Source organism: Pristis pectinata, chromosome 7 (genome assembly GCF_009764475.1).
Source record: "Pristis pectinata isolate sPriPec2 chromosome 7, sPriPec2.1.pri, whole genome shotgun sequence".
Classification (NCBI taxonomy): Eukaryota; Metazoa; Chordata; class Chondrichthyes; order Rhinopristiformes; family Pristidae; genus Pristis; species Pristis pectinata.
The window spans coordinates 90,639,554-90,662,751 of record NC_067411.1 but is presented as its reverse complement, the minus strand read 5'-3'; the positions used below and the strand labels follow the sequence as shown (position 1 = coordinate 90,662,751).

General features: G+C 42.1%; 1 protein-coding gene across 4 annotated transcripts in view; it reads left to right on the top strand.

The window, feature by feature from the left end:
• Positions 1–12,673: 12,673 nt before the first annotated feature.
• Positions 12,674–23,198, top strand: part of pam (peptidylglycine alpha-amidating monooxygenase) — a 146,994-nt gene continuing 136,469 nt past the window's right edge. For 2 of the 4 annotated variants that reach the window (XM_052020022.1, XM_052020019.1), the window contains exon 1: positions 12,674–12,753. The gene's annotated coding sequence lies outside the window, so the exon portion shown is untranslated. Of the gene's footprint in view, positions 12,824–23,198 lie in introns of all 4 variants that reach the window. The other 2 variants (XM_052020021.1, XM_052020020.1) reach the window with 2 other exon arrangements.

Sequence of the window (23,198 nt, the reverse complement as noted above, 5' to 3'; positions counted from 1 at the left end):
CATCCCCCTCAGCTGTATCCAAAGGGGTATACTTGTTGCTGAGAGGTATGGCCACAGGGGGGCCCTGCATTGACTTCTTTCTCCCCCTACCTCTGTCAGTGCTCACCCATCCACTACCTGAATCCTGCCGTCTGGGTGTAACCACCTGCTCAAAAGTCCTGTCTATGATTCGCTCAGCCTCCCTGACGCCCCTCAGTTCATCCAACTCCAGCTCCAGCTCCTTAATCCGGTCTTCCAGGAGCTGAAGTTGGCTGCACTTCCCGCAGGTGTAGTCATCAGGGGGACCATCAAACCCCCTGAGTTCCCACATTGTACAGGATGGTAGGATTGCCATATCTGCCATCCTGCCTGCACTATATTAAGGGAATCTAAGGCTACAACAGCAACAATAAAAGGACAAACTTACCCTCCTTACCTGTTCTTTTGCCTCAGCCTCTTCTCGTCGAAGCCTCTTGAGTCAAAGCCTCTAAACTACCACTCTAACTCCAGCTCACTCCAACGATGGACACTCCACTAGACACTACCTCCCTTTTATGGTTAAAAACTCCAAGCAAAATGGGGAAAGAAACAAAAACTCACCGGGTCAGGTGACCCTCCGCTCTCTTCCCGCTGTTGCCGCTTCCCGCGCCTCGTAAAAGTGGTTTTATTTCAAATGTAATTAAACAGAGATATTAATCAAACTGGAAAGGTAAAAACAGTACTTACCATTAGTAGATTAGGTCCAGATAGAATCAGCATCTGTTTAAACATTAGTTACAAATCTGGTGCAGTACTTAAGGAAAGATCTTATTGAATTTTTGACAAAAACTAACTTGAGTATTTATAAGATGCTGGGAAGCTTCCAGGCAGAACAGACATCTGGAGTGCGACAAACAAAGGAAGTATTACACATTTTTTTACTGAAAGCCAAAGGGCATCGCATACAGCTTTGAAGCTTTGTCAAATTTACAATTAATACCTTTTTCTCCAAATTACCTTAGTTGCAACCGGTTGATAAAAAAGACGTTAAGGTTCCATTTGTTCAAACATGCTATTTTAATCACACTCGGCAAAACAAGCATTAAAAAAAAAATGATAAAGGTTTTGTTGGTTTAGAACTGGCTTTACTCCAGTGGAAAACATGAGGTGGAGTCTCAAGAAATTTTCCATATTTTGGACGATATCTGTAAAGGACTGATGGTGCCTCTAAAGCAATTAATTTGCATACGTGATTGTTATCTTGCACAGCTAACCTTCACTCTGTCCCCAGAAAAAACATTTTAATTTCAGAAAAATGCAAGACTATTGAGTTGTCACATGGGGATATTGACATAAAGTGTCTCAAAATAGATTTAAAAAAAGAGAACATGACAACATTCAGATTAGAAGCAGCAGTAGGCCAGCTGCCCCCTCAAACATGCTCTGCCATTCATAATGGCTGATCTACCTCAACACCATTTTCCTGCACTATCCCTATATCCTTTGGTTTACGTAATACTCAAAAATCTATCAACCTCAATGACTGAACCTTCACAGCCCTCCACATTGGAGAATTTCAAAGATTTATCACCCTCGAAGCAAAGAACTTTGTATTCATCTCAGTCTGAAATGGTCAACACCTTCGTTGGAGACTGCCCAGTTCAGGACTCCGCAACCAGGGGAAACATCCGCTTGGGTATATAAGGGAATCCAGTCAATATTGGGGAAGTTAAATTCACCCACTACAACTACCTTGTTGTTTTTACATCTTTCCATAATCTGCCCACATGTCTGTTCCTCTATCTCACCATAACCCCATCACAGTGACTGTACCTTTCTTATTCCTGAGGTCTACGCATATTGCCACACTGGATGAGTCCTGGATGTGCTCTCTAAGTGCGACTGTGACATTCTCCCAGATCAGTAGTACAACTCCCCCACATCTTTTACATCCCTCTCTATCACGTCTGAAACATCTAAACCCTAGAACATTGAGCTGTTGATCCTGCCCTTCTCTCAAGCAAATTCCAGTAATGGTTACAAGATCGTAGTTCTGTGTACTAATCCCGGCTCTATCTGTGAAACTCCTTGCATTGAAATAAATGAACTTCAACCCATCAGCCCCACTGTGCTCATTAATCTGCCCCAATTCTTTTCAAATTGACTTGACCCAACCTCTACCTTCCCCTCAATCCCTCAAAAAAAGCACTAGCTGACCTACTGCTCTTGTTCCCACATCCCTGCCACACTAGTTTAAACCCTCCGGAGTAGCACTAGCAAATCTCCCTTCAAGGATATTGGTGCTCCTCCAGATTAGGTGCAACCTATCCTTCTTGTACAGGTCCCACCTGCCCTGTAAGAGAGCCCAGTGATCCATCTAACCAAAGCCCTCCCCTCTGCTCTAGCTCCTCAGCCACACATTTAACTGCACTACCTTCCTATTTCTTGCCTCACTAGCATGTGGCACAGGTAATAATCATGAGATTACGATCCTAGTGGTCTTGTTTTTTTAACCTTCTTGTTCATTCCCTAAATTCCCTTCTCATCTCTTTTCCTGCCTATGTTGTTAGTACCAATATGGACCGTGGCCTCTGGCTGCTTACCCTCCCCTTTCAGATTGTCCTGAGCCTGCTCTGAGATATCCTTGACCCTGGCACTTGGGAGGCAGCACACCATCTTGGAGTGTCACTTGTGGCCACAGAAATGCCATTATCACTATCAAGAGTCCTCTATCACTATTGCTTGCCTAGTCCTTGATCTTTCCCAGTGTATAACAGAGCTGGTCATGGTGCCACTGATCTGGCTGCTGCTGTCATTTTCTACTGAGACCTGTACAAGAAGGATAGGTTGCACCTAATCTGGAGGACCACCAATATCCTTCCCAAGAATATTCAAAGTGGTATACTTGTTTGAGAGGGGAACAGCTACAGGAGAATCCTGCACTACCTGCCTTCCCCTCCTGCTGGTCACCCATCTAGCTGATTGAACCTTTGTCATGACCATCTCCCTGAAACTCCTGTCCATAACATTCTCTGCCTCCTGCATGTTCGTTAGTGAGTCCAACTGCTGCTCCAACTGATCCATGCAAATTGTATTCTTATAATATAGGCAACTTCTCTTCCTAATTGCTTGTTGTACCTACATACTGGTATTCAGTGACAAGTGTACAAGTACACTTGAGTTCCTTTGAACATCAGCAGTTCCCAATCTCTCACCAGAGTTAAAAAGTACTCTACGTTTTGCAGCAAAGTGATGTCCCCACACTTTTCCACACTATTTTCCATCTGTCATGTTTTCGCCCAGTCACTTAGCTTGTCTCTATCCTCTAAGGCTCTGTATATGCTCCTGCCTACTGACAATCCTACTTAATTTTGTATCATTAACAAAGTTGAAAATACGTTATTTGTTATCTTCAGTCAAATCATTGATATAGATTGTGAGGGATTGGTGCTCAGATATCAAACCCTATGTTACCCTACTGCTCACAGCCTGCCCACCTGAGAAACATCGACTTATTTCCACTCTTTGTTTTCTCACTATTCTCTCTTAACTATTAATATGAGCGAGTGCATTATGAATTTATTGGAAAGATACCAGAGGTACTGTATATCAGTTGTGTGGCGACACCAAGGAACAAAGATGCGCAAGGGAAAATTTAGAATTGATAATGAGTGATTTTCAGACTAAATAACAAACTTTCCTGTGGCACAATAACAAAACAGGAATGCACTGAATGCAAATTTGACAATAGGAATTTTTAAAGGAAAGAGGATAAATGCCTGAATGGGATAAAACTGCAAGACTGTGGTAAATGAGCAGTGGAGCAGGACTATTTGAATAGAGTTAGTGCAGCAGGCAGAAAGAACTGAATGTAGGATTTAATGAATATGATAACAGAATTTTGTCCCATCTATATAACATTAGTAAATTCTCTACTAATTCTGCAATAAATGTTCATTAAATTTCCTGTACACATAAAAATAGATCAATAAAAGGCAGGAGTTCCAGATAATACCTCAAGGAAAAAGGACATTAAAATATATTTTGCTGTATATTTATTAATTTATGGGATGTGGCCATTGGTGTCAGGCTTAGTATATATTTCTCATCCCTAATTGCCCTTGACAAGATGATTGTCAAGCATCTTTTGAATTGTTGCAGTCCTCCTAGAGATGGCACCAGTACAGTGTTAGTGGATAGGGTGTTCCAGGATTAGGACTCAGTGATGATGAAGGAACAACTATATATTACCATATCAGAGTTGTTTATATCTTGAAATGGAACTTGCAGGAAGTGGCATTCCCACAAACCTTTTGCTCCTGACCTTTTTGGTATAAGCAAAAATTCAAATCTAGAAACTAATGATATCAATGTTTGTGCTTCCTCACTTTTACATGTATATTAGCATATGTAAAGGAGTCATGAAAAGAATAAGATAATTTTGGGGTGTTTGAGCTTTAAATTTATAACTTTAATTCCTTAAGTAGTTGAGCTGACTAATTCTGATGCATTTTGTAGATGATACATTCCACAGGCAGGATGTGCTGGTGGTGGAGGAAGTGTATGTTTAGGGTGGGGAATGCAGTGTCAATCAAGCAGATTGCTTTGTATTGAATGAAGTCAAGCTTCTTCAGGAAAATGGAGACACAAGAGACTACATTAGCTGAAATCCAGAGCAACAAACAAAATGCTGGAGGAACGCCAGATGAAGGGTCTCAACCTAAAACATTGATTGTCCATTTCCCTCCACAGATGCTACCTGACCCGCCGAGTTCCTTCAGCATTTTGTCTTTTGCTCCTTTTTCAGGAAAACATGCATTTAATACTGATAGACCAACATTGATGAAGATATTCCACCTGGCTTGCTTTAAGCAACCATTGGTCATTGTTAGAACAGCTTTAAAAAACAATCAGCCTGCAATTTAAAGAAACTGCGAGAAAAAGCTCTTTCTTTCACAAGCAAGAATAATCCAAGGATACAATTTACATTATTGTTTTCTCCACAAAGGTTTTGCAGTTTGAGTGTCCATAGAATCTCCATTGAGTAGGAACAACCTCTTGAGGTGTCAATAAAATCAGATCTCATCACGACCACAGCTCAAGTTCCCTTTAGTTAAGATTGTTAGAGTACAAAAGCTGCAGCTGTGCATGGTATTTCATTACAGCTTGCAACGTTTCTTAGCATATAAAGTTATATAACTTCTTTGCAGTTTCTTGTAATATGTTATTATTTGAATTATTTAATAGTGGTGTTACTAAGTTTCAATAAACTTTCAAAAAGAGTATGAGTTGTTCTCCTCTACAAGTCCTGGCCAGCTTTACCCTACCCAAACGAGTTCAGGACTAAACACAGATAATTTGCATCACAGAGCACCACCTGCAGAATGGCTCATATCCTGAGCCCTGATAGAGGAGAAATGGAAGGCAAGTTAGAGCAGTACTTGGGGGAGAAGTTCCCATTGAAAGACAAACGAGAAGTATCATTATGGTTACATCTAACCATGACAGGTAAGAAATGGCAGGAAACTCCTACTGTTAAAGAAAAATAAGAAGTGAATAAAAATGGTGCATATATTAACACACAGACAAAAACGTTTCAGTTAATATGAGAATATCAGGAGAAGGATGAAATGTTGCAGAAGACAGTTGACATTTTAAAGGAACAAAATGAAATATTGAAGGGAAGAGATGGACAGCTTCTAGAAAAGGGTAAAAATATTCAGGAACATACTGTTACCATAGTGAGTTTGATGAATGGATTCTTAGAGATTGGACAGAAAAAGACTCAACAATTGAAAGGCTTGTGAAAGAATTACTGGAGCTTAAATAGGAGAAGGAAACAGAACATAATTCATTTGAAACTATGTTATTTAATGTGAAGATGAGTTAAGATGCAATAATTTGGATGCACAGGCAGCTGAGTTACAGCAATTACAGGAGAAGGTGGATAGTGAACGGGCAGAAAATATTAGTGTTTCAGAACAGTGATTTTAAAGGCAGTCTTCCAGGTATAGCATGAACCGCAATAGCACGTATTGATCATTGAATGAAGATTAGGCACATGTAAACAAAACCATTGGAGTGTGGAGGTCCAGTAATGTTAACTTGTAATGAAATGTACATTCCTTGACAGTTAAGGGAAGCTGCAAAAAATCTAGGAACCCTCAAATAGCAAGGAGATGTGGAAGGTCACATTTGCATTTAGAAACAATAGTTGCAATGAAAGCTCTTGATGGGAATGAGAAAAAGAAACGCCTGCTGTACATTTTGGATGGGCTTACTTCAAGGCAACAAGGGTGCTTGACCTCAGGTAATTTAGGATTACCTCAGGTAATTTTGCAAAACGACACATTAAGGAAGTTTGCGAGTATGGAAGAGGTGATCTGTTTCTTTTAAATTTTATTTACAGCGTGGTAACAGGCCCTTTCGGCCCAACGAGTCCGCGCCGCCCATTTTAAACCCCAAATTAATCTACCCGTACGTCTTTGGAATGTGGGAGGAAACCGGAGCACCAGGAGGAAACCCACGCAGACATGAGAGAATGTACAAACTCCTTACAGACAGTGACGGGAATCGAACCCCGATCGCTGGTGCTGTAATAGCATTGCGCTAACCGACACAAATTATTCAGGAGAAGGAGAAACAACCAGATGTGTTTGCTAACAGATTATGGTCTATTCATAATGAAATACGAGGAGGAGAGTTAGAATCAATTGGCAGGAGATGATCACCAGCGATAGTTAAAGCCTCTTATAATTTGCACACAACCTTTTACTAAAACATCCACATCAGGATTTGATCTTAGAAATCTAGACTGAACTTGAGTGTCACAGAAGTTATCAAAATAAGCAAGCAAATCCCTCATCTGTAGCATCTACAAGAGATCAGAGATTTGATCCTGCATTCAGTGGAGTTCAACCCATTTTGACTGATTATCAGAAACTACAGATAAAGGGAGGCAAGCGAAGTTTTAATTAATGAAGAGAGTGTTTTAATTTTGGCAGTGACTATCACATTGTCCAGGATTGTAGGGCAAACGGGTTTATAATTCGAATTCTGTCATAGAGATCAGAAAATGAGGAAACTTTGAGGATGCTGGAGTATTGGTTGATGTAAGGATGATTGAATGCATGCCTTTATATATTCAATATCTTCCAGTATTTATTTGTGCCTTATGATTTTAAAAGAGAAGTGTTCGTGATTGTGTTTCATGCTGCCCCATGTTTAACCCCTGAGAGCAAATCCTACTTTGTATCAGAACCAAGTTTTAAAATGTGATATTGGCAACTCTTGTGTTTCGTGTGTGTGTGTGCATGCAAACGAAGGCTGCTAGGTATTGTTAGGTCTGTGCTGGGAGATTTAAATTTATCCTATATTCTCTCTAATCTATGTTATTTAATGCCAAGGTAACTTGCAGGCTCTTGTATCTTAAATGCATCTGCTTTTATCTTTGTCATATATCCTTTGGTATGAGTGCTGAAGTTTTATTTCACAATGGCAATTAATCTTTTAATGTTTTAAAATTATTTGTAAAGGTTCCTAAAGAGAACATAAGCTTGCATTTTGCTAATTTTCATTTTAAGCACATACTCTTGTTTCCTTTTAATTTCTCTTTAGTTTCCTTTTTATTCTTCTTCCCATTGTTATCAAGACTATTGATGGAAATCAATATTGGATAAAATAAGACCTTTGTTCCATGAATGGTTATGTGTAATTCTGGATAATATTGTGAATTATAACAGACTCCTGAGCTCTCGAGATGAGATTCCTACTTATTAAAAATCTTGAATTGGCATTGTGGAGGGTAGCTTGAGACAATTGGGAAATAATCTCAAAAGCTGTTTTCTGAAACAATGTTTCTTTTCCCAAAGGTATGTCCTGACAACGATTCTGAATTTCATAAAGTTTACTAATTCTGTTTTTGATGTGGCTAGAAAGATAGATTGACTCATAAAGGAAGATCAAAATTATAGTCCTGAGTGCTATTACAGTCCTGAGGGCTATTACAGTCCCAGGAATGATATGTGAATGATGTACAGTAAACAAACCCATCACAATCACTCCAACTCATTGAGAGTACTTCTGGTTCGGAGTAGAAAGCAATGGATTGGGAAGGAGGAGGGCAAATTGTACTATGCACCTAATATCAAGGAGAAATTGAGTTTTTTGGGGTTTATAGATGGAATGGGATAGACTGGAAGATGTTTTAATTATAGTGATAATTGGCTACAATTTGAAGAAGCTGTGATAAAAAGTCTTTTTCTTTCACAAACAAAATTAATCCAACAACCCAATTTACATCATTTGTTTACTCCACAGAGACCTTTGCAATCTGACTGTCAGTGGAATGTCTTTAGATTAGGAACAATTTCTCCAGATACCAATAAGCTTCAATCTCTTCCCCATCAAAACAACTTTTCTGTGAAAATAAATGACACAGTACTGAGGTGCATGAACTTTTAAGAAATAAACAGTGCTCTGAAAGGGCAATCACAAAAGGTTTTGCGTTAATCAATTGTCATTGGCTTTATACTTCTATATTATATAGGGAGGTGGGGGGAGGGGGAGAAAAGCCGGGGCATCAACCTGCACAGACAGGAGGCAAGCACAGCCCTAAGGTGGGTTGCATCCAGTATCAGTTGGAGCTAATTGTGTGGGAGTTGAAATTCCAATTAGTTATGACTGTAGAGAACAAAAGCTGCAGCAAAACATGACACTTTATTATGGTTTGTTTCATTTCTAATTATATAATCCCTTGCCATATAATTCTCTCATAGTGTTTTTTGAAATATCTTATGTCACATTATTCATTGTAGTTTACATTAGCAGTAAGTGTCACTAAGTTACAATAAACTTTTAAAAGAGTTCCGAATTGTACTGCTCTGTGAGTCTTTACCCCACAAGGGTAGGTTCAGTCCAAACAGTCAATAGTACGGGGAATACTACCAAGAAGTGTTGTTGGAGCTATATGCACCCAGGTAGGTGGATTCCCTCACACTTTTGACTTGAGCCTTGAGGACATTAGAGTATCAGTAGGCGTGTGACCCACTGCGGAACACCCAGATTTTATAATGAGAATGTTTTTATATGTCCAATCTAATTTTGTTTTTTGAGCAATAGTGATCCCTACATTGCTGATGCCGGGGACTTGGTGATGATAATAAGAATGAATGACAAGAGGAAGTACATGAATTACCTCCCCCTCTTGATGTTGTGGGTCATTGCCTGGCACTTGTATGGCACGAGTATTAATTTCCATAATTGTCCACACCTAAATATTGCCTTAACCAAAAACTTAACTACTACTATGTATTGTACCAGCAGTTAAGTTTTAAAAATTGGCCATGTAATTGACAGCAAAAATGAAGGCTTCGTTTGCAGTAAGAAATAGATAAGATATAGATGACTTCAGGAAAGGAGTCTACATCAATGGTGCTGAGGTCGCGAGGGTTGAGAGCTTCAAGTTCCTGGGAGTGAACATCACCAACAGCCTGTCCTGGTCAAATCACATAGAAGCCACGGCCAAGAAAGCTCACCAGTGCCACTGCTTCCTCAGGAGGCTAAAGAAATTTGGTTTGTCTCCTTTGACTCTTACCAACTTTTACAGATGCACCATACAAAGCATCCTATCTGGATGTATCATGGCTTGGTACGGCAACTGCTCTGCCCAGGACCGCAAGAAGCTGCAGAGAGTTGTGGACACAGCCCAGCACATTATGGACACCAGCCTCCCCTCCTTGGACTCTGTCTTTACCTCTCATTGTCTTGGTGAAGCATCCAGCATAATCAAAGACCCCACCCACCTGGGACATTCTCTCTTTTCTCCTCCACCATCGGGGAGAAGATACAGGACCCTGAAGGCACGTACCACCAGACTTAAGGACAGCTTCTACCCCACTGTGATAAGACTATTGAACAGTTCCCTTATACAATGAGATGGTCTATGACCTCACGACCTTGTTGTGAACTTGCACCTTATTGCACTGCTCTTTCTCTGTAGCTGTGACACTTTACTCTGTACTGTTATTGCTTTTACCTGTACTACATCAATGCACTCTGTACTAACTCAATGTAACTGCACTGTGTAATGAATTGACCTGTACGATCGGTTTGTAAGACAAGCTTTTCACTGTACCTTGGTACAAGTGACAATAATAAACCAATACCAATCTGTTCAGTTAAGAAAATAAAAAATAACAATTGGAATTTAATGGAGAAACAAAGGACTGCAGATGCTGGAATCTAGATGAAAAACACTATGATGCTGGAGGAACTCAGCAGGCCAGGCAGCATCCATGGAGAAAAGTCAGTGTTTCAGGTCAGGACCCTTCTTCAAGACACAATGGAATTTAATCCTGAGAAGTATGAGATAATGAAGTTGGTGAGGGGCAACATGGCAAGAGAATATACAATAAATGGGAGGAAATGAAGAACAGAGAGGCCTTGGAGTGTATATCCACATTGTAAAGCTGGCAGGACTGGATAATAGGGGGTTAAAAAGGCATGCAGAATGTTTTTCTTTATTAGTTGAGGCACAGAATAAAAGGGCAGGGTGGTTATGCTACAAAGGTTAAACAGTGCTCGTAATACCACAGCTTCAGTACTGTACATAATGGAAAAAATGGCAGAGAAAGAAACCCTCATCACATTTAGACAGAGCACATGTGTATTTGAACTGTTGTGAACCACAGGGCTACGGACTTAGTGCTGGAAGGTAGGATTGTCATGTAGCTCTTTTTGGAATTGCCTAGACATAAGATATAAGATTATTAGTCACATAAGATTATTAGTCACATGTACATCAAAACACACAGTGAAATGCATCTTTCTGCGTAGAGTGTTCTGGAGGCAGCCTGCAAATGTCGCCACGCTTCTGGCGCCAACATGGCATGCCCACAACTTCCTAACCCGTATGTCTTTTTTTTGGAATGTGGAAGGAAACTGGAGCACCCGGAGGAAACCCACGCAGACACAGGGAGAACGTACAAACTCCTTACAGATAGTGGCCAGATTTGAACCCGGATCACTGGCATTGTAAATTGTTACACTAACTGCTACACTACCGTGCCTGCCCACTGGATCAAATCTGCTTTGACGTGAATGAGATTGTGCATTTATAAATGAATACCCCATTACTGACTGTAAGGTTGAAAGAAAGCCATTAATGAAGCAGCTGGAAACACTGTCCTCCAGCGACATCATGTGCTGCAATGACCTCCAAAAGCCACATCTCCCTTTGTGTTACGTATGACTCCAACCATTAGAATGTCTTCTCCTTGAAGACCATTAAATTATATTAGATCACCACGATGCCATCCTCAAGGCCAAGGGAGCCACTTTCACCTCTCCTCAGCTCTTGTACCCAATTTGGACAAAGACTGTAATGAAACCTGGAGCTGCATGACCCTGACAAACACCAAACTGAGTACTGGCGAGTAGATAATTCATATGTAGGTGAGGCAATAATTATCCAGATTCAATTTGTCTCACTTTTTGCAGACAATGCACCTCGGCAGTATTCACACTATTGGTTGAATGCTTGTGTTGTAGCTGTAAAGAAGCATGTTGGCTTTCAGGCACAGTTAAAACTACAGTTGGCCCCATAGCATTTGCTGTAACCAATGCTCTTCTCGCCCATTTCTTTATCACATGATAAAATAAAATATCTTTATTAGTCATATGTACATCAAAACACACAGTGAAATACATCTTTTTGTATAGTGTTTTGGGGGCAGCCCGCAAGTGTTGCTATGCTTCCGGCGCCAACATAGCATGCCTACAACTTCCTAACCCGTACATCTTTGGAATGTGGCAGGAAACCGGAGCACCCGGAGGAAACCCACGCAGACACGGGGAGGTGAACCCAGTCGGCCGAGGATCTCAGGAGGAAGCTGAAATGGATCATCTGTTCGACACTTGTGGCTGAATACGGTTGTGTATTCTATAGCGCTCACCCGCTGGACTCTGTCCCGGTTAAAGAACGTGATATTCCCGGCTCTGCCTCCCCCCATGAGCTGTTGATTGTCCCCCACCAGATCTGCTAAAACTGCAGAGTTTGTTATCATGTGAAGAAAAATAAATTTGGCTGAGACACAAGATATTCTGCAGATGCTAGAATCTGGAGGGGGGGGGTTAGGGGAGGAGGGACTCAGCAGGTCGGGCAGCGTCTGTGGAGGGAAATGGACAGTCGACGTTTTGGGCCGAGACGCTTCATCAGGACCAGGCTGAGAACTGGTTTCCTTGCGTGTAAATTAATGTAACAACAATATTTTGCCCTCTTGTTTCAAAATGACCAAGCAGCGGTCTCCCTTGTTCAATATTTTAGAATAACACCAACCTTCGGGCCATCCTCGCCTCTTCACCACACCCAGCAGGCGGGAGACTGGTTGGCAGGAAGCCTTTGACGTCAGAGCGGCCCCGCCCCTCCCGCTGCTCGGGCTCTCCTTGCCTCATCTGGCCCCGCCCCTCCCGCTGCTCTGTCTCTCCTCGCGTCGCCAGACCCCGCCCCGCCACCCACGTCATCCGGCCTCGGCCCCGCCCCTCCCTCTGCTCGGGCTCTCCTCGCTTCGCCAGACCCCGCCCCGTTCCCCTCGTCATCTGGCCCCGCCCCCGCCCCGCCCCGCCCGCTCTCCTCACATCTCCAGACCCCACCCCTCCTCACGTCATCCGGCCCCGCCCCTCCGGTTGCTCGGGCTCCCCTCGGCCCCCCCCAACCCCACCCCTTCCCCCCCTTTCCCCTCCCCTCTCCCCGCCCACGGAGGGTTTCGCGACGGGGAGCTGAGAGTGAGTGCGGTGGTGAGTCTGGACAGTTCTTGTCCGTGCTGAAAACCGGCCGTGATTTACCGACAACAAAGGCTTGGTGTGGGTGAGGAGGGAAGCGATAGGATGGGATGGTCGGGGATCGGACTGGTCAGGCGGCCCGGGTCGGGACGGGGTCCGGGGTCTTCGTGCAGCTGCGAGCGGAGTCTGGGGATGGCCCAACAGCACCGCTGTGTCGAAACTTGTAACTTTCCGGGAGAGGTCCACAGCACTGCACATGGAAACTTCATCGGATGCAACCGGAGGAGGAAGGGAAGTGGGAGGAGAGGAAGGAAGAGGGCGAGGAGGAAATGAGAGGGAAGAGGAGGAGGAGGAGATGGAAGGGGAGGGACGTGGAGGAGGAGGAGGAGGAGGAGGAGGGACGTGGAGGGGGAGGAGGAGGGGGAGATGGAGGAAGGGGCGGGGAGGAGGAGGAGGGGGGAGATGGAGGAAGGGGGAGGAGAGAGGGAGGGGGGAGGGAGGGGGGAGGGAGAGGGTTGGGGGGTTGGAAAGCAGGAGGGTGAGGGGGGTTAGGGGAGGGGGAGAGGAGACGGGGTTGGTGAGAAGGAGCAAGTGGAGGACGGGGAAGGAGGAGGGGAGGAGGAGGGGGAAGGAGGAAGGGGAGGAGGGGGAAGGAGGAGGGGGAGGAGGGGAAGGAGGAGGGGAAGGAGGAGGGGGAGGAGGGGAAGGAGGAAGGGGAGGTGGGGGGAGGAGGGGGAAGGAGGAAGGGGAGGTGGAGGAAGGGGAGGTGGGGGGAGGGAGAGGGAGGTGGGGAGAGGGAGGAGGGGGGAGGGAGAGGGAGGAAGGGGGTTAGGGGGAGTTGGAAAGCAGGAGGGGAGAAGGAGGGTGAGGGGGGTTAGAGTAGGGAAGGGGGAGGAGAAGGAGGGGGGAGAGGAGATGGGGTTGGGGAGAAGAGAAAGGAGGAGGAAGTATGTAGGAGAAGGAGCAAGTGGAGGGGGAAGGAGGAGGAGGGGTTAGGGGTGGAGGGGGAAGGAGGAGGGGGTTAGGGGAGGGGGAGGAGGGGGAGGGGGCTTAGGAGGGGAAAAGGAGGGTGAAGGGGCTTAGAGAAGGGGAAAAGGAGGGTGAAGGGGCTTAGAGAAGGGGAGGGGGTTAGGAAAGGGGAGGAGAAAGGGAGAGGGGAAGAGGAGTGGGTGAGGAGGGGGAGGAGGAGTGAGGTGGGAGGGGGGAGAGGAGAAGAGGAAGACGGTAGAGGGGGAGGGGAGTGGGATGGGTGGAGGAGGAGAGGGGGACGGAGAGGGGGAGAGGGCAGGAGGAGGGAGAGGTGGTGGGAAGGAGGAGGTGGAGAGTAGAGGGAGAGAGGACGATTGGGATAGGAGACGAGGGGAGGGGGAGAGGAGAAGAGGGAGATCAGAAGGGGGCAGAAGGAGAGGTGGTGGTGAGGAGGTTGGGGCGGGAGGAGGACGAGGAGCTGGCAGGAGTGGAATGGGGAGGAGTCGGATGAAGTGGAGCAGAGCAGGTGAGTAGAAGGGGTGAGAAGGAATGTGGGAGGAGGAAGATGAAGGGAAATGGGAAGGGGATGGTGTCATGGAGTGGTGAATTGGGAGGGAGGTGGAAGGTCGGGGAGGAGGTGGTAGAGGGTGAGGAGGGAAAGATGGAGGAGGAGGAGAAGAAAGGATGATAGGGAAGAGAAGGCACGAGTGGAAGGGGTGAGGAGGAGGAGGGGAGCAGATTGTGGGAGGTGGGGAAGGGAGGGGTGAATGGGGAGATAGCGTGGAAGGAAGAGGAAGAAAAACAGGAGAAAGGGTGAATCAGTGTCAAGGGGGTTGGCAGAGGAGGAAGGGGAGTGCTGAGGGGAAGGGGCGGAGGTGGGCGGGGAGAAAAGGAGGGTGAAGGTAACGGAAGGGGAGGGAAAAGGGGAAGGGATGAAGTGGATAGTGTGAAGGGAGGCTTTGACGGAGGTGGGGAATGGTGCAGAGGGGGGATAAAGGGATGGGAATGACAAGGAGGGGAGTTGTGAAGGGGGAAATGCTGTAAATCAGTGTTCGCTGCATGAATTGGAAGATTTTTACCTTGGATCTGCTGTTCTTTAGAAAAAGGATGAATTTTAAACTTGCACATTTTAGTGTTTTGCATTACTTTAAAGTTACACGTAACTATCTGCTGGTTAGGTTGCTGGTGCTTTCATATTTAGATGAAGGCTGGTGTTTCGAATAAGAGGCTATGTATGTGGAGGAAAAGTTGCCATCTGTGCCAGCATGAGAATGATTGACTAGTGGTCTAAAGCAAACATTTGACAAAGCAGCAGATATTTTTGCATTGCAGAGCTCGAATTTGCTTCCCTCTGACTATCTGACATTAGATTACTAGAAATTAGCTTGCACAGAACTGTTTAAAGGTCTGATGTATATATGTGTGGATATGACAATCAGTTTTAATTGTTTGGATTTGTGAAATTCCTTACTTTTGGATGCTGTTCCCACTGGAATCACAAAGGATTGTATTTGGATTTTGGCTCATGGGAGGCTTTAAAATCAGCATATCTTTTATGTGCTTTACAGTGTCCATGTTCAGCCAACCATGTGAATTTTGTGCAGCCTGTAGATTCTCTCTAATGGTTGCCTGGAAACAGGGCATAATGTTGCTTTAGATCGAAGCTTGTCTATCTGATATGGAGTGGCTAGTGGTGCTGCTGTCACTTCTAAGCAAGCAATTTGTGATCCACCTGGGTAGATTACCATTCAGTGCTTCAGAAAATGCATCCATGTTTTCAATTCTTTTAATGCTGAAAGCTGGGAACTTCTGCCATTAAATAGGGTTTTGTGCAATTAATGCAGTATTGCTTTCTTAATTCTTAATGAAAAACAAACTGGTTTCCTGAATGGAGGATATTTCTCAAGTGGCTAATAGAACAAATAAAAAGAAATTTGGGATGGAATGGAAGATATTTGTTTGAGCATATTGTAACAAATTCTATCAGCTGTTGTTTATTAGATTTGTTTTTATGTTGATTGCACAGAGGTTATTCACCGATAAATGTGCACTACAGTATATAATGAGATACCATGAAACATTTAAAAAAACACAGCAAAATAGGAGGAGTAGGCATTTGGCCCTTTGAGCTTGCTTTGCCATTAAGTACAATCATTTATTTCAGCACCAAATTCCCATATTCCTTCATGTCTTTTGTGTTTACAAATCTGTCAATCTACTTGAATATATTCAGCAGTTTGGCCTTCACAACCTACTATCACACAGAATTACACAAGGTTCATTGCATGAGTGAAGAAATTTCTCCACATCACACTTTTAAGTGTCTTATCCCATAATCTGAGTTTGTGACCCCCTGGTGCTAGACAATTCAGATAGCAGAAACACTCTCCCTGCATCCAGCGTTTCAAGCCCTGTTGGAATTCTGCTAGTTTCAACAAAACCTTCTTTCATTCTTCTACACTCTAGTGAAAACGGATTACTCCAGTCAAACAAGTCACTCCCCATATGACAGTCTTGCCATCTCAGGAATCAGTTCATTAAACATTTGTTGTACTACCTTTATGGCAAGATCAAAGCTGAACAAGATAGACCAAGTGTGGTCCCCACCAAGGGTAGTAAGGCAAACTTCCTCCTGCACTTCAAACCCCATGCATTGAAGGCCAACATTCCGTCTGCACCTTAATTTACTGCCATATCTTCTTGTTTGCATTCAGTCACTAGTGTATGAAGACACCCAGTCTATCACCATTTTAATATATTTTTCTCATCAAAGTGGATAACTGCACACTTATCCATGTTTTGCTGAATCAGAATTTGTTCTTCTAGTCCTTGCTCACCTCAGGCTTGTTGTGTTCCCAACACAACAACAACTTCTCACACATTATTAACAAACCTACTGATGTAAAAAACACATTGCTGGTTTGCACTAGTTTTTATTTACAGCTTCCTCTCAACTTTTTTTTGAATTTTAATCTGAATCTTCAGCCCAACAGAAATAACGGGCAGGAAGGTCCAGCCTTGGGCCCGGGGACTGGGACCGAGCAGTGAGACGGCTCCTCTGAGCTGCAGAGGAAACAGCATGCTCACGGTGGCGACAACGGTTGGGAGGGCGGGGCCGGGAATGGACGAAAGAAATGGTGTAGAAACATAATCTGCGTGTTGTTTTGTTCATGACAGAAATCTTGGGCTCTCTTCCACTAATTTACCATTATAAAAATAGCAGTATTTAAAAATAATTCAAGTAACATAAATGAGCAAAATAAAGTTGGCTGCAATTTGTGCCTTCATTTCAAACAGCAGTAGTTCTACAATTTTCTATCATAAATACAACTAGAGACGGGAAAAGGCCCTCTCCTGCACATGATGCCTTGTTTCACACAAGATGTGCACAGTGTTCCTCCCCCAGATCATTAGGAAAGCATAACTAATTCAGATGGGAAAGTTAGCAGGGAAATTCCTTTGACCTCTGTCTCCAAAAATGATGGAAACTTATTTAAGAGATCTGTCTTGATAATTCTGTGGAGCTCCAACCTTCTTCAAGAGGTGATCTTGGCTCCAGATTAAAATGAGTCTAAATGTAACTTGATGGAAATCCATCCATGAAGCCATCACCAGAAATATGTTCCAAAGGATTGGAATTTTCTGGGAGAAAGAACAATGTCCTGATCACAAGCATAAATTTGGATTTGTACAGTGTAAAATTGTGACCCTGGTCCTTCCATACCTATTAAATTGAAACAAGATGCCAATTCATACACAATTTATGAATCTTAACATGATCACTTTTCCAAGTCTATGCTTTTCGATTAAATCCCACCCCTATTGGATTCAAATTATTTAATCTAATGGCTCCTTTCAGATAGTGTTGTACAATAGGATATTTTAGTGTGTCTTGCTTTGACAGTCATGTTATTAATAGTAATAGTGCAAGTACCATCAATAACCAAATAATATATAGTATGCATTATGACATTTTGGTATGCAAACCTGAACAAATCCACCATTGTCAAATTGGAGCAGGACTTAGTCCTTCCATGGAGAGCTGAGTGTTTAGCTACTGCAAATGTCTCACCTCATTTGTGCAATTAAAAGGATATAATCAGTTTTGGGTTTATCATAGATTTGAAGCAGAGCTATACAGAAATTTTCTTTTGAAGACCTCATCACAATTTCATTTGACTTTAAGCAGTGAGGAGGTTGAGTTTAAGATTCTATCTTGGCTACTAAGCTTTAGCCAAACTTGTTGTTGCCGAATGTGGACATTTGATGGCTGTTCCTTTCCATCTTAATAATGCTGTGGAGAAATTGGAGGGCACCAGAGTAAGACTATTGAGATGAGAATAGTTTTCCAATTTGCACTTAACAAGGGAGCAAGAATTTCAAAGACTCTTCCAAAAGTGCCGTGAAGGAGACATGACACATTCTGGTACTGAAACTGTTGAGCAAGTGCAGAGCTATGTTTCCAGCCTCTTTTTCAATTCTTTCAAATTGCAGCTAGGAATATCAGTAATATCTTACAGTCTTTAGGACGCTACTGCATATCAGAAATTATGCAAACTCTCCTGAAAAAGAGCAAAGAGAGTGCATGCCCCTGCATTTGCTAGGATTGTGGACTTTCTGATGTTGCAGGGAGGCATTGTCTGAACCAACTTTGTCTTCAGGTACAAAATGAGAATCCTGAAATATTTCACAACCACAGAGACTTGCATTCTCTGAATGCGCAGCTGGTCTACAACCATATATGGAACATTGTCATAGCTATGGGGCAATCATGAGTTAATTTTGTGCCAGACCACTGCGTCTCTTCCTTTGAGCAATTGTGCCAGATGAGGCTAGCTGTTTAGAGAAAAGTGTTATCCTTTTACTGGTTTGCTCTTGACTCTTCTCTGAAGCCCGTGCATTTCCTGCATTCTCATTAAGCAGACCAATGATATCCATAAGCCATTTTTATAGGGTAGGATTATCATCTGATGACACTTTTCCAGAAACATTCTGACAGCCTGAGTACTTCCAGCTTTTAAAGCATTTCAAAGAATGTTTTCCTCTATTACATGTTTTAATGCATGCACAAATCCTTCAATAAAACTTTCCTTCCATTATAAGTCCATTACCACCCACACAAAGCATTCTAATTTATTTTTACTCTGCAGTATTTTACCTGCTCTGATGCATGTACATAGCCACAAGGGAGTTGTCCTTGCCTTGAAGAATAATTCACTGTTGGAATCTTAGTTCTGAACCTAATTTAAATTCTGTTGCTGCTCGTGTTGTGATTTTTTGAGTTATGCCAGTAACAATGTCTTTCCTCCTATGTCAACTTTTTTAAAATAACCCAAATTTGGAAGGGTTGAAGCAGTAACAATTGTCAACTCCTATGCTATGTACGTTTTTTTTAAACCACTCTATTTGGTTTGAAAAGCTGAATGCTCCCAGTCATTAGATTTTCCTCCTAACAAATTGTGAATCTGTTTCTGACTGAACATATCTTGCAAAATTTATTCGTTCAGTTCAGCCTAATAGAATGCTCTAATATGTGTAATTTTAAGTAGTAATTTTATGAACTGCAGGTTGGACTTTTAGTGCATATTAACTACAATATTTTTCCAATGTTGAATGGTCAATACTTCATTTAACTTTGCTGCCTTTTCATTCTATTGACTTGCCTTGTAGTGCCAGTACAGACTTGCATAATGTTGTACAAACATTAGAAGAGAAATAGAATTTTGATAACAGGCTATGAGTTTCAACGCTAGCTTTTTATGCATTACAGTAAATTACTGAGATTTGATCATTGTTATCAATCTTTTAATTTTAGGTCTAGAACATAATTTGAAATAATTTTAGATTTCTAACCTAAGTGTCTTGGTGGTAACATTATCTCTGCAGTGAAAGGATGTGAGTTGAAGCCCCTTAATAGGATAGCAGTACAGAATGCTGTCTTCTTTTAGATGTTAAAACAAGACCCTGCAAAGCTGTTAGAAATAGGATTTGGCTATCAGGCCCTTGTAGCTTGTTATGCCATTCACTTAGTTCATGAACTGATTTGTATCTCAACACCATTAACCTGCATTGCCTTCATGCCCTGTGATATTCCAAAAGTCCATTGATCTCATTATTCAGTATTTCCATTGGCTGCTCCCATAGCCTTTTGGGGGAGAGCTTCATGTTCCCTCTACTCTTTGCGTAAGGGAATGGTTGTGATTTTACTTTTGACTGGTCTGGCTGTAATTTTAAGGTTGTGTTATTTTGTGTGTTCAAGTTCTCCACCAGAGAATTTTTTTAGCCTATTCCAGATGCCACTCTAAACATCTCGATAAGGTTAATCAACCCTCATGTCTTACACTCAAGTGATGGCAAACTAATCTAATGCATTCTATATAGCAGGCTTCGTCTTTAAGCACAGCTATCACTTTAATTAATCTGCACCGCTTCTTGCCAAGTCCAGTATGCCTTCCCTGAGATAAGGTGTCCAGAAATGAGCACAGTACTTCAGATAGTGTTGCCAAACGCTATGTACAACCAATACATAATCTGTCTCTCTTTTAATTTCATTCCCTTTTTGTCAATACAATGTTACCTTTTTGATTTTAGTACCTGTTCACTAGTTCTTAATAATTTGTGGACACAGACATTCATACATCTCTTTAGCCTGTTCTGTCTTTCAGTGTCTTCCTGGCTGATCTGCAAACTAATTCCAATTTATCTGCCTTTCCCCTTTGGTTAGCAAAAATCCATCAATCTCAGGTTCGATGTTAACAATTGATTGGGCATCAATCACTGCTGTTGACAAGAATTTCAGTCAAGTTACCCCATAATCTTCTAGGTTCCAGGAAATCCAACATGAGCTTGGAATCTCTCTGCGTAATTAAACCCATTGAGTGTCTTTTGCCCCAGTTCCTGGTTTCCCACCATTCAGAAAGAACTTTCATCTTGAATCCAGAGTGAATACTTGGAATTCAACACTTGCAGAAAACTCTGATCATCTGATTCTTCAGAAATCCCAAAGGTTTGGCATCTGGTTCACTGCATCCCGTTTCCTGTGCTCCCTTGAAATGCACCAGGCGCACTGGCAAACTTATTGTTTTATTGTGTAACCACAAATAAAGCGAATCAAAAGTGTGTTGGGTAATAATAGTAGGAAAATCTGCTAGTGTGACACCACCAACATCTCAAGAGTGCCAGATTCTCAGAATTTTACTGTGTCATAGTTTTACCCTTTGTAACTTGCCTCTTTTATCCCCAGCACATTGTGTATGTCAATTTTATATCACCTGTAAATTTGAATATATAACTCTTAAACCAAGATGACAGTATGATGAAAGTCTGATACCCTGATCTTTGGAGAACATCACTGATGTGTGCCTTCACTGAGAGGTGTTTCCTGAGACGTATGAAATGTCCATGTTTTCCAAGGTCTTGACGTGAGCCTTTATTGTCAGAGGCCAGTGTGGTGCAGCAGGGGAAGTTTGGACAACCTTTGTCTCATGGTTGTTGAATACAAGAACCAAGCTCTCGTACGCTTCAGTGAGAGTGTCAATTATGGTAGAGCTTAGCCTCCGAGTGCATGCAAATGCAACTGTCATTTACATACTGCAACTCAACTACCCATTACAATTTCACCTGCACCTACCTTTGGGCAAACACTTTCCTTTGCTGCACATTTTTCTGTTAATAGTTATAGCTTTGTCTTGATGTCCCTTGAGTTTTTTTATTGCTCTTAATGGGTTTTTTGGTCTTTTTTTTCATTGATCTGCAAAACTAAGGTGGACATAAAACATCCTGTGGCATTTCTCAGAGAAGTGAATTCCTCCTATATCCACAGATACCCTCTTCCCCACCTGTTGGGTTTCATTCAACATATCTAAAAACGATTAACAGGTATTTTGTGCGAATTGGCTGCCAAATTTGTCCACAAAGGGAAATCCGAGTATGTTCAATAAAAACTGTTAAAAAATTTAGGAAATGTAGCAAAGTTTTTTAAAGCTTCAATGAAGAAAGTCTAGTCCCAGTTTCAGTATAGTTAAAAATGAAGACAAAGTGGGGAATTTCAAACCTGATGGTTAACACTTAGTTTGGAACTTGGAATTAAAAACCAAAACAACTATCTCAAATTTCTGGTAACAAAAGAGCATTTATTACTTTAATCATAACATTTCTTTTCCTCTTTCATTATTGTAACATTTTAGATTCTCTTCTTCAGTGCCCACCTTGCCTACTGAGATGCTTTCTCTGCAAACTCCAGGTTATCCAACACTGTCTGACGTGAGGGTTTGCTCAATCATGCCCTTGGTTCTTAGTGTTCCTCTAATTCTTTGTCTTACAAAGCATCCTAACACCTCGCCTTCCTTAGCCTAACTTGTACAACCCCTGCTCTGTGCCCCTTTTGATATTCTTTAATCCTGTCACTTTTGCATCTCTTCAACTATTGAATATTCAGCAATCTTGGATTTGCTGATTTCCCACTTTATACTCTCCCATTTCACTATAATTCTCCCTTTCTTTGAAAATCATCTTGCCGCTGTGTTTTCCTTCTCAAGTGAAAGCAGAAGCATGTTTATTTTTTTGCTTATGTGAAATACACTAGCGTTATGTCGAGATTGCAGTGAGGAAATTGGCTGCTTGTCGTAACCTGTTTGCCATTTTTTTAGGTAGACCTAATAATATGAAACTGACATCTTTGCATGTCTCTGTATCTCTGTTTGCATTTATTTCCAAGCCAGCCTATTCTGAAGTATCAATGCAGTCCTTGCCTTAAATCAATATTTCTAGAAATGCAATCCACAACTGCACAAGCCTCTATATTTAAAAACAACAACTTCTGCTCAATAACTTAAATTTATTGTATTTCACCATATATATCAATTCATTCTAGTCGCAATCATTGACTCAGGGGACTTTGTCCATTATGACATGTTCCTTCAGAATTTTAAGATCAGTCGTAATCAACCAATTTTTCTACAACTTGATTCAAGGGAGCATTGTATTTTGTCTATATTGAGTTCTTTCCATGACTTTCATTATCATCCTTTGACATGCAACTCAAAACTGGAATTACCCACTTTCATACACCAAGTATAATCATTACATTTTTAACTGAAAGGTACCATCTCACATTTACTAAGATTGAATTGCTCCTGCCAGTTCTGTTCTCCCAACGTCAAAGCCAATCTATACTACATCACATCAATGTAAGATCTCTTTATTTGGTGGTAAAGAAGGGATTCTGGGAGCTTGGGTGAGATGAAGGTCATTAGTCAAGAACACAAGGAAATAAAATTTTGGGTTACAACTGTCAATCAGTTTGCAAGATTTGGTGTTACTTTGATCTAAAGGGCTTCCCAATAGCTTTACAGTTATAAATATATTTCAGAATAATTGGGTTCCTGGTTCTAGCTTACATCTTTATTTGCTGCTTTGTAATTATTAGAACCAGATCTTTCATGTTAATATTGTCTCAACCTCAGAGTGGATGGGTAGTAAGACAGTTTTTT